General features: G+C 37.1%; 1 protein-coding gene across 3 annotated transcripts in view; it reads left to right on the forward strand.

Moving 5' to 3' along the window:
- The window catches only part of astn1 (astrotactin 1), a 1,272,040-nt gene that overhangs the window by 868,330 nt on the left and 385,042 nt on the right, over positions 1–18,668 (forward strand). The gene's annotated exons all lie outside the window — the stretch shown is intronic.

An 18,668-nucleotide genomic window follows, 5' to 3' on the forward strand; every position in this document is an offset into this window, starting at 1 on the left:
TTTACGGTAGCATGGTAATTATCCAGTGTATGGCAGCAGCTGTGTTTTGGAGAGAGTCCATTAGTTTACCATAGACTTGTGGCCATATTTTAATCCTCACAGTAAGATGCAGCACCAAACCTCAATCTAAACCACTAGGTTACTTTCCATCTTCTCAGAACATAAAAAGGCATATCTGGTGTCAGGATGCTGCACTATCAAACAGCTGCTGGGTATTTAAGGGAGAAGCTGGCTTGAATCCAGAAGAGGGACAACCGTAACCTGGGCAGAGGAGCTCAGCTTCAGTTGTCAGTGGAATAGCAACTGTCTAACAGAAGGTGCAGAAGCACAAAAGGAGAAGTGAAGGTCAGAGAAAATTGGAAAGTCTTCATGTCTTACCTATATAAATTAGGTTGTTGTTTGATAGATAGAGTTTACTCCTCTGTAATATTATTATAATTTATTACATATAATAAATGTTTTCATTGTTTTATAAGCAAGTGCACACCAGACCACTGCTGTAAATGAAAGTGCAAGGCTGATAGTGAAGGAAAAAATAAATATTTTTTATCTTTTCAAGTTAAACAGCCTTCCAAGTGTTGTGCATACCCAGAAGACCTCTATTAAATACTGGACCAAAGAAAGAGCAGAACATTGGTATAGACATCTTTAGGTCTGAAAGACAGACGAAGAGGCGTATCAGTGGTCCATGGGGCAGGGAAGCAGACAGGAGACAAGAAGAAAGAAACCAAAATCTAACAGCAGTGCTGAGCGTATTAAATGTGAAGGTTACTGATGCTTACAGAATGTACTTTACACTACAAAGCAATGTTGTCAAGAATTTCAAACACTGACAATAGTAAAAAAAGTTACTGCAAAGCACTGAAAAAAATACAGATATTCACTCTTTCTATAATATACAATTTGCACTGCACATATTTATGAAATGGCACAGTGGGTAACTCTAATATCTCACATCCTCAGAGTCCTTTCTTCAAATCCCAAACCTGTTGCTGCCTCATTGTGTTTTTCAAGGTCCCCTGGTGTCTGTATGGAGTTCTTCTTTCTGTGATATATTTTCATCCAGATTTGCATGGCAAGTAGAAATTCAAACATTTTCCTGTGTGTGTGAATGAACTCTGTAATGGATGCTGACATAGGTTCTAGCAGTAGGTCTGAAAATGTTACATACAGTATGTTTAATATTCTCAAATATAGTATATAATGTATAGACTGTATGGCCAAAAGTATGTGAAGTTCCAGGTTTTTGAGTTCAGGTTTTTCAGTTGTCCGCATTGTTAACAGATACATAAAATCAAGCCATGTAATCTCCATTGACAAACATTGACAGTAGAATGGGTCATTCAGAAGAGCTCAATGACTTTAAACGTTGTACTGTCATTAGGTGTTACCTTTTCCACAAGTTGCTATGTGACATTTCTGCGCTTCTAGATCTGCTCACGTCAGCTGTAAGTGAAATTATTGTGAAGAAAAAGCTTCTAGGAAGAGTAACAGCTCATCCAGAAAGTGGTAGACCACACAAATTCATAGAGTCAGGCTATCAAGTTTAGAAGCACACAGGGCATTAAAATTGCCTGTCCTCTTTTGCATCACTTATGACATAATTCTAAACTGTCCCTGGAAGCTGCATCAGCACAAGAACTGCATAATGCCTTGTGGTGATTGTTCTCGACGAAAAAAACACGTCACAAAAAGTTTTTGGGGACCATCCCCATATATTGATGTCCAGACAATAATGAAATAAAGTGATTCAAAGTCTTATTTTGAACAATGAACATTTTACTGGTGGAAAAATGGCGGATTTATAACAAAAAGGATTATGGGACAGGAAATGGTTGTCAGGAAGTGACGTTGTTGCAGAAACCAGAACCAACGTCATCATAATGCGACGGAAGTGAAGTGACCTGATGGAGCCGGAAGTGACGTCATCATGTTGGCCGGAAGTGACGTCATCGCTGCCATTTTGGAACCCTGAAGTGGAGGGAATTATTTTTCTTCAGATTTTCTGTTAACGAAAAGAGGTTTAGGTAAGCACCATGTCATGACCCTTTATCTCGCAATATTTCACTCACCTTTAGGCTCTTTGACTGCCTCCTAATCGCACATGTGTGACAGTTTACTGTAAAGTTTAGTGGAGGATGGACTGTGGTCTACGCCTGTTTTTCAGGGTTTGGTCTACACCCCTTTGTTCCAGTGAAGGGTACTGTTTATGCTGCACCATACAAAACCTTTTTACACAATTGCATGCTTTTAGCTTTGCAGTAATAATTTGGGGAAGGCCCTTTTGTTTTACACATGACTGTGCCCCTGTACACAAAGCCAGGTCCATAACGATATGGAGGACCTCGAGTGGCCTGCACAGAGCCCTGACCTAAACCGTACTGAACAACTTTGGAATCAGTTGGAAACGGATTATGAGCCAGGTCTTCTCATCCAACATCAGTACCTGACTTTACAAAGGCTCTTTTAGTTGAATGGCTAAAAAATTCCCAGATAAACTCAAAAATATTGTTGAAATTCTTCCCAAAAGATTGGAGACTGTAATAGCCAGAAAGTTGGGGAACATCAATTTTAATGTCTGTGGCTTTGGAATGGAATGGGATGGGATATACAGGGTGAGGCAGGTGGAGTTAGGTGGAGTGACAGATGTGCAGTAGGTGGTGTTAGGTTCGCAAAGTCTTAGCATTTGTTTTATTTTCTTTTTAGTTGAAGCCATGGAGCTATGGACGATAGAACATCACGTTTTTTTCCGTACGACTGTTTTGTCAAGAACAATCAATCTATTACAGCGTGAGTTTTGTTGCCATTTCAATATCCACAGTTCCCGCTCATAACACTATCCTACGTTGGGTTAAAGCACTTCGTACACGAGGTACACTAATGAACAAAAGACCACCGGGGGCTACACGAAATGCACTTACCCCTGAAAATGTGAAAAGCATATGACTAGCCCTGCTGCGCAGTCCAAGTCGATCTGTTTGGAAGCATTCTTCTGAGCTTGGCCTCAGTAATCGTTCGGTAAGGCGTATTTTGCATTTAGACCTGCATTTCCATCCCTACAAATTGTCAAATGCTATTTCAATATGAACTCAAATCTTTCAATAAATTTCTTTGTAAGAAAAAATTAACAATTTTGTGATTTTGTAAAAAACGTCCGTCCTTTCTGCCTCACCCTGTACAACTTCAAATAGGTGTAACAGTAAAGTGTCCCAAAACCTTTGACCATATTGTGTACTGTATATATATATTAGGGTGGCAAGATGGTGCAAACAATGATTAGTGCGGCCACTTCATTGGTTTAGAAACATGGACATATCAGTTTCACTATCTACATGTATGCCCTCCAGGAACACTGCAAAGATATACAGGGTAGATTGATAAATTGATTGGCAACTGTAAACTGGCATGGTCTGTGTGAATGTCCTATGAATAGGACTGGCACCCCATCCTGGGCTGGTTTATGTGTTGTACTCAAGACTCCAAACCCCCACTTAAGCAAAAATAAGTAGGTTTCAGTGAGAAATACATACTGTATAAAATGCAAGTTGGAGGAATAATTATTGGAGGAAGTCAAATATAAAATCATCTTATTAAATAAAATGTATTATTATTATTATATGTAAAATGTATTATTATGTCAACCAATGTATTATTATTATTATATTACGGTTAGTCACAGGATAATTAAATATCAATAAATGAAATAAAAATTTGTGATTTTATAACGAAAGATTTTATTTCACTGTTTATGAAAGTAAAGCTTTGCTGGCCCATTGAAATGGCTCAGTGTCCAATGAAATATCTCCACACACCTCAAAATTTTAAGTGTCCCTTACAGATTTTTACCTGGGACCTGTCATGTAAAAAAAACACCTGTCTGAACCATTGAGAAATAAAGATTCATGAAGCTGTTAAGAACACTGGATACAAAATAAGAGCAAATGTAAAATATGTAAAATGTTATAAAATAGATACCCACATGCATCACAGAGTTGTTATTGACAAGGAAAAGGACAGACAAGCAAATACATGATTTAGAACCATTACAAATGATATTAATCATAAAACAGTATGTGTATTATATATGCACAAGTATTATAATCAGTGATTAGTGCAGTAATGAATTAATGGCTTTATCTTTACTTGCTGTATGTAAAACAGTCAGAGAGAATTGACAATGTTCACTGAGCGGCACACAAAAATGCACTATATACAGTGGACATTGAAATAGAAGTGGAGGAGATGTAAAACAAAAATTATTGGAAAAATATGTTATTTGAGCTGTTTCTTTAAAGCATTGGTATTCGTGATACTGTTGTAATAAAAAAAAGTCTCCTCTGCTAAAAATTGTTTTGAGAAAATATACCAGCTCTTGAACGTTGTATAGAAAAAGTATACGCACTTGTCAATTTTCTGTTGATCTTTAGTATTTAAAGCATTTTAAAAACACATTGAAAAATATTGAATATCGACGATATACTGATTGCCTGTTCAAATATGTTGAAAATGTCAACAGTTTCCATGGGGTGTACCTACTTTTTCACATGACTGTATATCTACAGGTCTGAAGGATCAATATATGCCAATATGTTATGTTTATGTTTTTTTAAGCTGCATTATATCAATAAATGTCATTAACTCCATTTTTGATTTAAGAAAAGATTAGAAAAGGGCATATGAACAGTTCAGTAGTATTTTTTTTTAATAAGACTACACTCACAAAATTTTGCAGTGGGAGAACAACTGATGTAACCACTTTTGAATCTGGCAATACTATAGCAACATAAGAATATCAAGAATTACAGAGACTTTCATTAAAGATTGAATAGAGGAAGAAGACAACTTATCTAACAACTTCAGTCCATTTGCTACACATATGCAGTTTATAAGGGATTTTCTGCACTTCAGTATGCATGTGTATTACATGTAAATATTTCAAGATGCTGAGTATTGTTAGGACCACAACTGTGCCTCATCCCTGTTTGCCCTTTTTCCTTGTGGTTTTCATTATCCCTCACTACATTACCTTTTTCTGTTTTGGCTTTGTTTAATTGTTATAATTTAATTCAAGTCCCAAATTGGGTCCATTGTCAGTTGGGGTGACACCTCATTTGTCATCAGGTCTCTCAAGGGCTGTGGTCATTAAGGCCTTAGAAGATTTCTATAAATAAGGACACTCCTTCCCTGTAGCTGCGCTGTGGCATTGCCTAATGTTTGTTTCTCTTTTGCTCCGATCAAAGATTTTGTGTTCCTTTTCATCTTTATTGTATTTAAGGTTTTTCAGTTTTGCATTTTGGCTTAGAAATGTATTGTTTTTTTTCAATTTGTTCTTTTCTTTTAAAGTGCGTTGTACTTTTTATTTTTCCCTTAATTTCCTTGCTAGATTAACTTATCTTTTGCTCTGAATTATTAGTTTTTTTCTGTTAATTTTCTTATTTTTAGAAACATGTAGTATCTTAATTTTTTGTATTGACTATTGAATTTAAAATTCTTTATCCATTTGTTTACAAAATTAATTGATGTAAATGAGTTTGTTTTTTTTTTTTTTTTGGTCTGTTCTGGTCGTCCTGCTTGGGAATACTCATAATAGTTTGTATATCATTTCATGTGTTTTATTTTCCTCAGTATTATAAAAATAATCACATTTTTTCATTAAAACCGTATCTTTTATTTTATTTGAGAAACTGGCATCCTACCCTGGGAGTGTTTCTACATAAATTTTTTACTTCAGGCTTTTATATGAACTCCTTGAATATCTGGGTCTGTCATCAAAGCCCTTTATAATTGGCAATCTATCAGTATTTTCTTGCAAGGAGAATACGTATTACATTTTATATTGTGTTGTTTTCAAAAAATTAAGAGAAGCCCTTTTTGTTTCCCCATCAACAAAAAGAAAGAGAAATCTAGAACATTGTGTCTTAACATACAAGTTTGCTATTTTATTGCTCTGAGTTTTTCAGAACATTTACTATTCCTTAAAGATACATAATAGTAGGAGCATTTCAATGCTTTAAAGTAAGCAGTTGCAAGAGATATGTGCACTGACAAACTGGAGAGGTTTTTCTTTTTTTTATATAATATAATTTATGCCCGTTAAGCCTGCATAGTGCTTTGTCATGAATGCAAAGGAAGAGATGCATGCCAAGGCTTGTGAAGTCTTAAAACATCCATCATACTTCAGCTTCAGTGTTTTTAAGACTTGGGAATCATTCAGCAGTCTAAAAAAGCGGAAAGACAGAGGTATAAAAACCCTGATGCTTAAAATCTCTTTGAAACTTACTTCATTTGAACTGGAATGTTCATATTCAAACTGCACTGTTAAACATTCACAATGGTAGCGTCTCATCTCATTGCTTATTTCATTAAGTATAATTTCAAATAATTTATCAAGCACTGAACTTAAACAGTTGAGTCAAAAGACTTTTTAACTTTCATGATAAATTAGTGCAAATCTTTCTCTTTGACTGAGCAAATAACACAATAGATAAAGTTAATAATTTATTGTTTTCGACAAACTCTGAGCATTTCAACATCTTTGTGGATCAGATGTGTTTATTTCCTCCAAGAATGAGAGGCTTTTTAGTTTTAACAACAAAGGAAATCTGCTTTGAAGGACAGAAGCCAATTGTGCCAACTGCAAATTAAGACTTCATTGTTCATTTGACCTTGATAAAGGTGTTCTCTAAGAATAAGGCATTACATTATTTAGCACAGTAATCCTTGGTATAAAAATGATTATTTTATCATTTGTGTTTACTTTTTCCAAGCCTAGATGTGCCTATAAATGTTCATTAGGTGTTGAAGCAAACTCATATAGAGACAACTTAATGCGTGCAGTTAACGTGACACCTAAATGTGCAATAAAACTGGAATATGCAGAAAGTCCGCACACGGATACAGAGGCAACATGTAAACTACACAGAGCGCCTGTCCAAAAATCTGAGCACACAAATCAAAGGTCATGAGACAACTGTGCTAACCATTTGACATATTGAATATTATTTTAGCTGGCATTATGTATATTAGCTGTTACAGTAACTTTTATTTCAATAAATTATAAAGTAAAGCAGTAATAATCACTAAAACTAAAATAAGAACTCCATTGTTTGATGATAGCATGCTAATATTTTCAGTGCTAGACATGATATTCTTGTTTCCAGTGATCTCCATTTTATGTTATATATTTTTTGTCTTTAATGGCTCTCTTAGTAAGCTTTTTCAATAACACTTTAGAACATGTGACTCTATTAGTCAGTGATATTTGTACTTTAAGACCTTAACAAACACTTTGTTTGTGTTAAATAGTATAAAGTGACTAATTGGAGAAGTTTAGCAAGCCCCTGAAAGCCCTGTGTTATGAAGTGTTACTGCCCTTTCATTATGTTTTTCTGATAGTACAGGAGAAGATGTTATAGTTTTTTTTCCCTCTCCTCATCTAGAATATTGGCACAGGGTTTAAAAGTTTAAGAAAATCTGCCTTCATAAAATAAAATATGCATGCAGGAGTTTTAAAAGAAAGGAAAAAGGTTCAAAGCAAACATAAGCATTAAAAATGCTGCTCCTCCATTGATCTTGGATTCAGATAACCGTTCAGATTTTGAACTCCTGCTTGCTTGTTGGGCTGGTCCACCCACATGCCCATCACCAAAGAACCTCAAAAGTACTCTCTTTTCTGACCTCTCGTTTCCCTCTCTCTTTTTATATGAACCTAAACTCTTCCTTCCTCTAGTGCTCTTTAGTACCAATTTAAAGTACTTGTGAATCAAGCTCAATTACAACTCTGGCTTGAGTCATCTTTATGCCATTTTGGTCAAGCCCTAGGATCCCTTCTGGAATAATTTGCTGCATTCGTTTTTCTATTGTGACCCCAGTCTTGAACTCACTTTATGCAATGTTTTAATTTTTGCACAGTGTATTATTGGTGAATTAATATTTAAATGTACTTATTATGTGTAAGCTCTATCAACACTTGGGATCTTGCACACAGGGTTTCACTTACTTTACCTACACATTGATGTTAAGTAATGTGACAGTAAAGTATTTTGATTTGACTTGACCATGGCTTTTCACATCCTTTTATTCCCGAGGCTTCAGTATTCCTTTAAAAGCTAGGTCTGTGAAATTGTTTGTAGCCTATCTACCTTAAAATGACAAAATGGTCCCATTCCAGCAATTGAGGGATTGTTTGTGCCACCTAAGACAATCTAGGGTTATCATCCTATCAAGATCACACCTTAAATGAAACGCAGCGCCTCAATTTTTTTTAGCTTATGTCCTTATCCTATCATCCATCATCCATCAGGTATTCTTCCGTCATGGCAACTATCCATGGTCTCTTCCTTTTAGTCCAAGGGTCAGGCATCCTTGACATTTCCTGAGTTTGTAAAATGCGTATGTTGTGTTGTACTTGTAGACTTGTGAAAATGCCTATATAAAAATGAATTGAATTGATCCAAACTGATTTGATTGACCACTCGCATCCTTATTAAATATTTCATATTTCTTTTCTGGACGTAGTTGTCTCTCACCAATGCTAATACCAATGCTTATTTCCACTCTGAGGCACCTATTTCATCTGCAGAGCTTATCATGCTATAGTCTGTCTATATCACTATTTCTGTTTCACATGCCTTCTGCCAGTCTCTCTTTCTTGGCAACCTCATTTTCATGAGCAAACCTCCACATTGTATCCTATCATTAAATCAAAAATAACCTGATGTGACTGGGATTATTACAAGATTTAATTACATTGTTCTTTCTAAATTTATGTATTGACATAATCTGAGTGCAAATAGTTTGTTAAACTTGAACTGTGATGAGCTATTGTATGGTTTTAGTGGTATGGAACATGGCAGGCATTTATATTGTGAGGGACAGCTGGGAACCCTACCCAGCTGGGATGCCCTTGGTGTAGAAGGACAGGGGTGGACAGCATGCACAGGGCATTATCTCCCCCAGAACACTAGATGGCAGACCCCTTGAGTTGCAGCAGTGCCCACACACAAGGCATCATGGGAATCTTTTGGCTCAGCCTTTTTTGATTGCATGGGTGCTGCCGGGGGTGCTTCATGGACTAGCGAGATTTACTTTCCGAGGGCTCCCACCTCACTCAGAAGTGCTCCCGGGCCAAACCTTTGGGACACCAGAAGCACTTCCAGGGATAACAAAAAGAGCTGCCTGCCACAACTCCAGGAGCCAGAGTCAGAAGTAGAAAGACAAATGTAGTGTGCTGAGAGGAGCTGAGGAAGCAATGACAGAGAGTGAGGATGAAGAAGAAAAAGACACAGCATTATTGTGTGCTGCTTGTTGTACTTGTGCTGGTACTATGGGACACTCTTCCTGGAATAGTTTCACACAGAATAAAAGCTCTTTGTGCTTGTCTGAGCCTGTGTGCCAGGTGTTTGGGGAGCTGGAGCGCCTCCTTGTGTCCACAGTATACAACCTGCTTGTTCACACTCCAGATGTCCAAATGTTTTACTGATACAACAAACTGCTGAATTTGCCGTTTTTACCATTTATTTTAATGCTGAGGGTTAAAGATTCAAAATAAAGAATTTTAACATAAATGTAAATACATTTCTTACTTGCATACTTAATTGTATTGCTCTTATCAGCTGAAGTATAAATCAGCAGTAATGGACACAGTGTAGATTAAACCCAGACCAGAGTTAGGGTACCCTAATGGACCAATTTAAAGATGTCAATCAATGTGACATTGTGGCTGTAACTGAGTGTGGAATCTTCCCAGAAAAGCTATTTAAACACAAATAAATATCATACAAAATGAAACATAACACGAGTCAAGCCAGGGCCTAAGCATTGTGACATGGCCTTTATACCAGGCCAGGTGGTTTTGACCTGTGCATTCTTTATTTCTCTGCCCGTTTATCTTATTTTGCCCCAAGAAAACTTCCAATGTAAGTGAACCTGAATTTGTGGTTATGACATATTTAATATTATGTATCTGTTGTACAGTCATTTGAAAAAGTAAGTGGACACAACAAAAATTGTTGATTTTTTCAAAACATTTAAACAAGCAGATATAAGACTTTCATGCAAACAGTGCCCATAGATAAAAGTGATATAACTTGAATAAAACACAAGGAAAAAATAAGTACACCCTTTGCCTCAGATGCCGGTATTGTTTCCTTTTAGCAAAAATGACTTCTTCTAAGAATTTGCATACCTGCTCACCAGTCTCTGACATCAACTGAGTAAAATGTTTGACTGCTCCACCGTGCAAAATTGTTTCAGTTGCAAGATGGTTGTGGGTTTTCTTGCATGCACTGCTCACTTCAAATCATCTCACAACATTTCAGTGGAATTCAAGTTAGGGATTTGACTGGACTAGTCTTTAACACTCCATTTCTTTATTTTGAGCCATTCCTTTGTGGATTTGTTAGTGTGCTTCAGATCATTATCTTGTTGAAAGCTCCATTCCCGGTTCAAGTTCAATTTTTAGACAGATGAACTCACATTCTCCTCAAGCACACTTTGATATGGTGCAAAATGCATACTTGACTTGATGAGTGCACAGGCTCTGGGGCGCAAAGCAACCCTAAACCATATCATTTGCAACGCAACACTTCATTGTTGGTATGAGGTTCTTGTCCTGAAATTCTGTTTTCAATTTGCGCTCAATATGTCCACTTTTACTATGACCAAACAACTCTATCTTTGATGAATGTGTCCACAACACATTGTTCCAGATGACCTGGTTTTTGCCAATATGTTCAATGGCAAACTGGGGTTTTGCTGTAATCTTCTTTTTTGATAACAAAGGCTTTTCCCTGACATACCTCAATTGCAAATAACATTTGTGGTATCTTTTTATGATTATAGATTCACGTACTTTGACACCACTTTTTTGCAAGAGTTACCTGCAGATTCTGCAATGAACTTTATGGGGTTCCTGGACACTTTTTTAAGTATCAGATGTTCCGCAGTTGGGGTGAATTTGCTGAGCTGGCACGTCCTGGACAAATTAGCAGTCATTTGAAATCTATGCCACTTAAAGATAATTTTTTGTTGTACAGTAGAATGATTAATTTCAGATAGTTAGGTGATCTTTTTAAATCCCTTACCTGACTAATAGGCATCCACAGCCTTCTTTCTGAGGGCCTTAGAGAGCTCATCTGATCTTGGCATGATGACAGCCCACACATCAATAGTATAGAGAACATCAGGCCACATATATCTGTTGCTTAAATAAGACGGGTTCAGGCTGCATACTTCCAAAGGAGATTCTAATTATTATTATTTGATGGATTTAAAGTGGTGATACATGTATAGGTGTACTTACTTTTTCTCTGTCACAAGTCTGCATTTTTAATCATTTATATTATAAGAATGAATACAGAATATCAGTTATATGCATCACTTGTTTAAATATATCACCTTTACCTGCAGGCATCGTTTGCATGTCTGTTTAAAAATGTTGAAAAAGTCACACTTTACATAGGATGTGGTTACTTTTTCACATTACAGCATTTAGTTTGTGATTCTGACTCTTCCAATCTCAACAAAAAAGGTTGCAGGGATCAAAAAGAAAAGTAAGGCCATCACTGCCACACAGGCCTGAACCAAAGGCCTCATATCAATAGGCAGCCTAGGCCCATACTCTAGTTTCTAGATGACAGCTTACACAGACTCAAAAATGGGGCAAAGATGGGAAAATTGTTGAACCTCAGGCCCACTAAACAAAGAAAAGTTATTTTAATATTTGAGGATTTTGAGGTTAAAAATGGTAGGAGCAAATAAAACGAGACAAAACCAGAATCAGTGCCTTAAATGAAAGCATGGGGTCTTTTCCGCTTCAGCTTGAGTACTGCTGGAGGCTTACCCCAGTTGCCTAATTAGGGGGTTCCACCTTGTTATGTTGCACATACAAAAGGCAGGCTAGATAACAAAAAAAGCTAAATATATTCAGTACTAAATATAAAATATAACAGCAAAATTAATAAACAACACCATATCAATAAACATCATAATGTCATATAAATACAAAGACAACACAAACACAAAAACATGATTAATGTAATATGAAAGATTATATTTAAATTACAGCAAGAAAAGAGAAATGAACAAAACAATAAACTTGGCCCAAGACAATAATTCCAGCAGGTATTTAAATTTTACTATAATAATGGTAACTGAGAAACTGATTTTTAACTTGCAAATAGCATATCATATGCACATTATTACAATCCAAAAAGACTTATCTTTTTTATTTAAGAAATCGCTCACGGTCACCATTGCCTTGCCTCCTAGAGTGTAGTAGGAACTACAACCCCGCTAACGGTTCAAAACTAAGCTTTGACACCTCCATTTATACTGCCACATTTGAAAATATAATACTATTACCATAGACTGAACTCTGGCTCCTAGTAGTAACTTGTGCACAACATAAAATATTCCTGTAAAACTTTAAAATGCACCTCAGCTCTTTTTGTCTTTATCACTCTGACCTGATTTTCTGCTATGTCTCTAGAGATCATACACGTCACCAAGATGTCGAGCAGGTGTTTTTCTCTCCCACCTGGGATTCTCTTCCAGGAGATATCTGCAGTACCCAAAGTCTCCCTTTTTTTAAAATAACATTTAAAGTCATACTTCCGGAATAAATCCTTTGGATATCCTTTTTAGTTTTGTTGTTCTTATAATAAGAAAAAAATATTGCTGTAAATTGTCCTGAGCCACTCAGATGCTCTTTAAACACTATGTGTTAACTAGTATATTCATCTATTGCGTGCTGTATATGTGAGTTATAAACTAAGCAGAACACACTATGTTCACATTCAATACACAGCAATAGACACACTATTTATAGGTGAAAGGTGAATCCAGGGAACTGTATTAAGTTAAACTGTCATATTGACATAAACTCTCAGTACAGACTTTCAACTACTCTTTGGCACTTATAGCAAAGCCACAGTGGCTTGGGACTTGAGTATGAGTGTAAAAAACCCAGTTGACAGGGTAAACAAGGACAGTTTGTGGTAATATTAAAAAAAAAAGATTTTTGTGTGTTTCAGCTTAAGGGAGCAATAGGCATCATGATAAAAATGGGAAAAGACCAATAAAATATCAATGAAATGCTAATTCACATTAGTAAGTCAGGGCATAATCTGACATACCTGTAAATACAGTAAGTCAAATTTTGGGAAAGCAGTGGTGGAATATCTAGGCAAGTTTGTAATTGAAAATTAAAATTAAAGAACTAGGATTAAAATGCATCAAAATTTGAATAAGAAAAGGCAAAACAATGCACAATGGATGTGCTTTTACATTAGATAGAAGTCTTTTGACTACAAATGCAAGTGGGATGTTGATTAAAAACAAACAGCAGATGTTCAGTTTGCTCAAAATTGTGGCCCTGGGCATTTCCAAGGCTGAGGCCTGTTAAGAAGAAAGGGTAACAGTGCTGCATTTAGACATATCGTATATTGGGTTACAAAAAACATTTAGTAGATTAATCTTCATATGTTGCTGAAACCTGTACTCTTGCACTGTTTCTTGTCGTGGAATTTCCCTTTTAAATAACAACAGAGATCAGCATTACTGTGTTTCCAATGGACATCCTTTATTACAACAGATCTGATGGAGCCTGCATATGAACACCTTGGTCCACTATGGCAAGACTGAAAACATATAGGAGATCTTTAGCTTATAAAGGCTAGGATAACTGGCATAACATACTGTAACTGTAAAACTCAAACTTTATACTTATCAACACAAAGAGAATAGTAAAGCCCAACTAGCGTTTATGTAAAGTTAGTAAGGTGCTGGGATATTGAGGAATATTTCGGACAAAATTAAATAAATAAATAAATGCGTAAATAAATAACAGTACTGTGAAATGTGAGCATAAATAAATAAATGTGTCATGAAATGAGGGCCTAAATAAATAAATATGTCATGAAATGAGAGCATAAATAAATAAATGTGTCACGAAATATGTTTTTTGTTGCTTATTTATTTATTTCATTTTGTCCGTAACATTCCTGAAAACCGTCATGAAATACGGCTTGAAATAAAACTGTCACTTTCACTCATCAAAGTTGAGAGGGTGGGCTCTAACACACCCTCTAGTTACTGATTGGTGAATCGATAGCAGAATTAATTAGAAAAATACTTACTACTGCCGATGAAATGAATTCTGCCAAAGATATTACGTATTTCAGAGAGAGAATTGAAGATTTATCGGAAGAAATTACAATGTTTGCGGCCCTTTTAGACTCCGATGTAGATGAAACTATTTTTGAAATTATCGAAGAACAGGTGGAAGGGACCCTACTACACTCCAGTTCAGGTGACACAGCTCCCTGCTCTGGACGTCCATCCTTTGACATTCCAGCTGAGTCAATAGAACACCTTCTGTTATGCGGTTTAAAAGTACGACAGATTGCAGATCAATATGGTGCATCGTAGAAGACGATCACAAGGCGAATGAGCCAGTATGATATACGGTAAGCTGCAATGGCTGTATTAGTTTAGGTACTTTGACATGGAATGTCCAAAGCAGCTCCAACTAATATTTTGAACTGAGTATTTGACCCTTGTTTTACGAGTATAAAGTCAGGTGCATATTCGCAGCTACTTTTTCAAACAACTTTGCCACTGATCAGAGCTATAGAGTTCTAAATTTCCTTCTAACAATAGCTTAATTTATCAAACCCCAGTGAGATACAGAAACTCTTCACACTTTCCATAGTCTCACCAATTTAAACCCTTACCTAACTGGCAACTCGAGGATCATCTAATATTCTCAAATAAGTGTTTATATTCCCTGTTCTTTTTTCATGTGCAACTTCCCATTGTTTTGTTCTGTTGGGTTCACAATGCCCAGCCAACATAGTTTACTTGTATTTGGAGTCTTCATTTACTGGCTCCTTTTTCCTAGCCTTTAATCTTTGTATATTCAGAATCTATTCCTCTTGAATGGAAGCCCATTTCCTGGATTTGTATTTAATTTGTGATGAACAGTAAGAGAAACTTTACTGAGATATGGAAGACCTGCTGGGTGTGCTTATTATGCAAATTATCCACTGAATTTTGTTTTACAAAAATTGTTTTGTGTTTTAATCTTTGTTTTTCTACAGTATCAGTTTTTTGCCTTTTATGATGAAATGTATATGGCTTGCTTGTTAAATGGTAATATAATTTTACTTTGTAATAATTAACGGAAATTAACAAACTGGGTTGTAGTAAAAGTATACAAATATTTCCTCTTTCTGAATGTTTGAAAAAGCTATAAACGACTGGAAGGTAGGTTATTAAAAAGGCACTAAAGTTAACATTAGCTAAATCCAAAAATTAGAATGAGGCTTCACAAATGCAGGTTCCCTGTGTGACCTGTCAGGATGTTAATAGACTGAGTTAAAGCGGTTCCCTTTGATCTGATAAACAATAAATGTGAAAGGTTCAGATAAGCAGATGTCTGGCGGGAGAGTTTCAGACTGCCAAGTTGTTTATCAACCTAATGGGGGAGGCTTGGGCAGAACCCAGATAAAGTGTTTGGCAGCTCTTCTCTAGAGAGGTGTTGATCACAGATGGAGGGAATGATGGAATGCTGAAACAGTACTGCATGGGCAACACCTGAGAATTGAAAACCAGTAAACTCTAACTATTTCTGAGTAGGACTGTGTACAAGTGACATGTGGGCAGCCGTCTGTGACACTCGATCACTTCATGAGCATTCGGTTTTCATGTAATGAGAAGGTCTCTAAATATATTAGGTACATAAAGATAACCCTATAGAGGAAATGAAAGATTTTCACAAGTAGGCAGCAGGTATGTTAGCTTACTATTTCGTTAACGACTAAGCCTTTAAAGTTTGGAAGGAAGACAGAAAATAAAACACAAAGAGCTTCCCAAAACCTGATGCCTGGCATTAGTTATAGAATTTACGAAGCATGCCAAATTATGAACATTATCCACAGTGTGCTCATGTTGTCCTAATGTACTACTTACTACTGAATTTATAAAGGGGCTGTTAGAGCCCTTCATTTGTTATTATAGTGTGATCAAATATTCAGAGGAAATCACACATGAAACAGGAGGCAATGGTCCTCAAACGGCAATAGTTGGGACAACTGCAAGGATGCTTAGGAGATGGAGTCTGGAAATGCAGCACTGAGGGGGTCCCTGTGGACTGATAGAAGGTGCTGTTGGGGGAAGACTGCCCAACTTTCTCCATGGCCTGGAAGTACTTCCAGGAAGATACCACATGACACTGGAAGTATTCCCAGTTACGGCTTAAAAAGAAGCCCGCTGCTACACAAGGATGAGTCTCAGCCAGTGGTAGACAGGAGGAAAAATTGTTGAATTTATTTGTATTGTTTCTGTGGCTGATTACTGTGGGATTGTGAAGAGGTAATTGTGAGAAAAAAACATCCTCTATGTGTCTGTGGTTTGGGGCTAACAAGACCTGCTGCATTAGTAAAGATTTGCAGGACTGGGTTTAAATACACTGATTAACGTTTTAATTACATTTATTTATTTTAGGCATCTCTATAGCAAAAATGTACGTAATTAAGTGGACTCACCATTTTGCATTTTGATAATTTGTTCTGGTCTTTTGTTGTTGGTGGAGTGGTGGATCTGAGGCTAGGGATCTGTACTGACAATCGGAAGGTTGCCAGTTCATATTCCATAAATACCAAAAGTGATTCCACTCTATTGGGCCATGGAACAAGACCCTTAGCCTGCAATTGCTCCATTCTGGACATGACGTTAATACATAGCCAGCCCTGCAAGCAGGTCCTCCAACTTACAGGGAGAACGTGGGGATTGGGTCAGGATTGGCACTTCAGCCACTGTTAAAAAAAAAACCTCACACCATTACATTCGAATTAGTGTGGTGCTGAGGTATCACCTGCTGTGCTCAGGTCCCTATTTGTGATCCTGAGGTGGTTTGTCGTGTAGTGATTGTGTCAATGCACTGTATCAGTGCATGCTCCCAGTCCCTCTCTCTGTTCATTTACTTTTCTATCTATCCATTATCATATCCACTCAGCCCAATAAGATTTCCATGTTCTGAAGCCTATCCTGGCAGTACCCGAGGTTCATAAGGTCATTATTGTTGCATGTGCAGAGTACAGTGAAATTCTTACTTGAATGTGCTAATGAACATGAAACATGTTGCCAGATTCAAGTCAAGACCCAACCCTGAATGAGCAGTATTATTCATAAGGGCACTCAGTTCTGTTTTATTTTTTTCCTTTGCTCCTACCTCCAAGGGGTCCAGAGTGTGTCCTATAACTGAGTCTGCCCTTTTAATTAGCTTGTTGATTCAGTGGGCCTCTCTTGAAGTGATTTTACCAGCCCAGCACACCTGATAACTGATTTTGACAACGATGCTGTGATCTTCACAGAGTCAATAGAGACTCTGATTGGGGCTTTCAAGAGACTGAGCGAGGAGTCTGAGTGTCTGGGCTTGCGAGTGTCCTGGATAAAAAACAAGATCCAGGCCTTTAATGACCTCTTGGGCACAACCATCAGTGGTGTGTCTGTCTGCGGAGAGAGCGTCAACCTTGTTGAGAGGTTTACTTACCTTGGCAGTGATACTCATGTCTCTGGTGACTCTTCCTGTGAAGTCAGTAGACCGATTTGGAGAACATGGGGGGGTCATGAGGTCGCTGGAAAAGCATATGTGGTGTTCATGATATCTTTGCAAAAGAAAAAAGGTCCAAGACTTTAGAGTTCTGGTGCATCCTGTTTTGTTATATGGTTGTGAGACATGGTACCACGGGTTTGACACTGTGTTGAACGAGCTATTGCTCTTGGAATCCAGAATGTGGCACATTACCTGCATTATGAGGGAGCGTTAGTTATGGCATTATGGCAATGTGGCATACTTTTCCGATGGTGATCCGGGTCACAGGATTCTTATTGTAGAGGACCTGAACGGCTGGACCAGCCCAAGGAGATGCCCATGTAACATCTGGCTGCAGCACATAGATGGTCTGGGATGTGGGACTGGTCCGCGTGTCTGCCTGGAGGGGTTGTTAACCAGGATCCCGAGCTGTTTCATTGTGTTGTGTGTTAGGCAACATGCTGTACCAGTGCATGCTCTCCAACCTGACCTGACTTGCATTGGTATAATGTGGAGAACCTGCATGGTAAACAGGTGGACATCAAAACATAAGAAGTTTGACATATGTGAAGAGGCCATTCAGTCCATTGGGCTCATTTAGTTAGCCAATTGGACTTTTTAATAATTATCATGGTTTCAACTGCAACAGCATGGTGCAGTCGTCCATCCATCCATCCACCTTCCAAATCTGATTTATTCTTAGGGTAATGGGGAAGCTGGAATCTATCCCAGCAAGCCTAGGGTGCAAGACAAGAACGACCCCCTTTTTTTTTTAAAAAGTACTTCTTAGTTTTTTCATAAATCAACTTCCCTTTAATTTCCATTGGTATCCTTGAGAATCTGGAATCTGATCCAGTATTTAACTGAAATTATGCTGCACTAATTCTTTCAATGCCTTTGACAATTCTGAAAACAGACTTAGTTTCCAATAATTTTATTCATTCTACATGTGTTCCATTACAGTGGTTTTACTTAGTTTTCCTTCTTTTTCATTTAGCCATTAACACAATAGAAATAAAAAAATACAGCACTGCCCAGTATCTATCAGACTTAACCACCTCCAGCAGCCCTT

Source organism: Polypterus senegalus, chromosome 14 (assembly GCF_016835505.1).
Source record: "Polypterus senegalus isolate Bchr_013 chromosome 14, ASM1683550v1, whole genome shotgun sequence".
NCBI classification, from domain to species: domain Eukaryota; kingdom Metazoa; phylum Chordata; class Cladistia; order Polypteriformes; family Polypteridae; genus Polypterus; species Polypterus senegalus.